This window comes from Podarcis vaucheri (assembly GCF_965113315.1).
Source record: "Podarcis vaucheri genome assembly, chromosome: 1".
Taxonomy (NCBI): domain Eukaryota; kingdom Metazoa; phylum Chordata; class Lepidosauria; order Squamata; family Lacertidae; genus Podarcis; species Podarcis vaucheri.
In genome coordinates, this window is record NC_138759.1 from 121,314,591 (window position 1) to 121,317,372 (window position 2,782).

Genomic DNA, 2,782 nt, shown 5'->3' on the forward strand with positions numbered 1-2,782 from the left:
GTCAAGCCTCCGGGCCGCCTGGAAAAGGGGGCCGGGCGGGAACGGAGGGGCGGAGCGAAATGGTTCCCACCTGCGAGGAGAAGCGGCCTTGACAAGCAGCGGCAAAAGGAGCCAACGGAGACAAGCAGCGTTAAACTAAGACGACGGAGAGAACCCCCCCCCCCACTCTCGTTGCTCACATGTCCCCGGTTTTCGGCGAGCTGGGTGGGCGTACACGTGTAATGCTCGTGCATACTGGATTTTTTTTTTTGAATTTTACCGGTTTTTTATTTCATTTTGAGCAAAGCACACGGTCCCTTCAAATGCTGCATGACACATACAACTGGAAAGTTACCTCCTGTTGGCACTATGTTTGCCTCACCAATGCATTTATCCTACTAAGCACCATTAAAAACAGCACCATAAGCAAATTCACAAAGAACACAAAAATTTTAAAAACCCCAAAACTAAAAACCTAAATATTTTTTAAACATGCAACTTTTAAGTTTGTTACATTGAACATTCTACCTTCTAAGCATGCAGAAAAAAAGGGATGGTCTGCATTTTAAGTTTGTCTTTTTAAAATTTTACAGGGCAGCCTGACATCACGCGAAACACAATATACAATACTACAGCATAGTAAACTGCCCGAGACGTTTTGCTGCACACGGTGCTCGCCCGCCTGAGTGCCTGGGACTTGAGGCAAATCGCCTCCTATGCGCCTCTTTTCCTCCCCAGCAGTAAAAACGCAACAGAAATAAGTTTAAATATAAAGCAATCATGTCCTGCTTTTTCAGGATACCCAGAATCTACTGACTGAGGCGATTGCCTCCTTCTGCCTGACCGCAGGGGTGGTCTGGTTTTTATTGCATGGGCTATGAGCAGTGCTTTTTTTCTTTAAATATGTTTAGGGGTGTACTCTCATTTTGACTCAGGAAAATCACCACTTTATAGTTCAAGTGGGGAGAAATAAATACAGTAAATGGACAAAAGTGCAAAGATTCGCAAAATGTTTAGGGGTATGTGTACCCCTGCACACCCCGCCCCCCAGGGAAAAGCACTGGCAATAAGTATTGTTCTGTTTGTTGTTATGTTATGGGTTTTTGTACTGTAATTCTTTTGTACTGGATTCTTCAGATGAAGGGTGGTGTATAAATCGATTTGATAAATAATCAAGGAAGGAATTGAAATGGGTTTGTTGCAGTTGTTTTTAAATGGCAGTGGAGATTATGGGTCCCTTGTCTGTTGGGTGGATTTGAATTCAGGCAGTGTGGCATAATAATAATAATAATACTAATAATAATAATAATAATAATAATAATAATAAATGAAACATGATTCATATGTATGACAATTTCACTAGATTTCTCACATGTCTGATAGGTCATGTCCTTCAAGTCATATACAAGATCAGGGCAGCAGCAACTTTTTTCACAAAAACAGTACAGTATTAATTTGAAACTGTGCTTAGATGTAGCCAGAGGTCCATTCCAAGAAACAGAGATCCTGGATCAAGATGAAATGAACTTTTTCAAACTTAGAAAATAACAAGACTCAATCTGACAAGTTGATCTCTGGCTGTATTGAAAATAGGATGTAGGGTGGCGTTGAGAATTCCCTGACCCCCATCAATGCACATACACTGTGAGGGCTTGGGACAAAACCCTTTTTACCATCTGGCTTTATGACTACATAAAATAAAAATATGTAGACAATTTTACTTGCATAGCTCTACAATGCAGTTCTGCTGACTGCTATGTCCATATGCTTTGATTTGGGATGAGCTCAAATGCTTGTTTATTCAATCTTAGGTCCTCATTAGGTGGCATCTAGAGTTTTACAAATTGCTTAGGCTTGGACTTTGGGAATCTTTGTGGGAGAATTGAGTGGCAGTTTCCCAATTAGCACAATAATTTCAAAAATTGCTTCAGTTTGGTTCACTTTGCAAGGGAGCTGTTTGAGAGCTGATGGTGAAAAGATAGCCTAAAGAGTTAAGTTGGTCACTGCAGTGGAGGGAACAGCCTTTTGCAATCCAATCAATATTATCCAAAATTAATTGTAATATGTAGGCCTCAGGAGAGGAGCCCGTTGCTCTTATTTAGGTCTAATCAAACCAGCTGAAAAGTGAATAATACCCTCTATCTTTATAAAAGAAAATCCTCTCACTTTGACCCTGTCTCATACAGAGTATAAGAAGTGAGGAATGACACTTCAGTGTTGGACTCTGCTTTGAAGCTTTTGTTTATATGGCACTCCAGGCTTCAATGCAAAAAGGGTTCATTTAGCCATTAAGTCCCTTTCTGAACCACTCATTCAGATCACACTTAGTATGCTGAATATCATTTGTAGAATCATAGAATTGGATGGGACTCTGAAGATGCAACTCCCTCATTGTAGGAATTTGCAGCAGTCCCTGATGGGTATTGAACCTGCAACTTTGGTCCTATCAGTACTATCAGTACCATGGTCCAACCATCTGAGCGATATGTCCCAGCTAGATGTCTGAAAGCCAGCAGAACCCAGGGCACTGACTCCTGCTTCTCCTTCACTATATTTGGACACTTGTCTGCTGAAATAGAGGTCCTCACTTGCTGCAGCTGCCTCAAAAGCCCTTTCAGGAGAAGAAGGCAGAGATGAAAATACAGAACTTCAGAGGTCCAGAGTATGGGAAGCCCGAAAAAACAATAATTAATAATTTGGATTGTAATTTGGCTGGTTTTTTATTTTATTTTTTATTTTTTATTTGATCATGATTTGATGGATTTGTTAATTGGATGTTCTTACTGGAAAACTAATAATACAC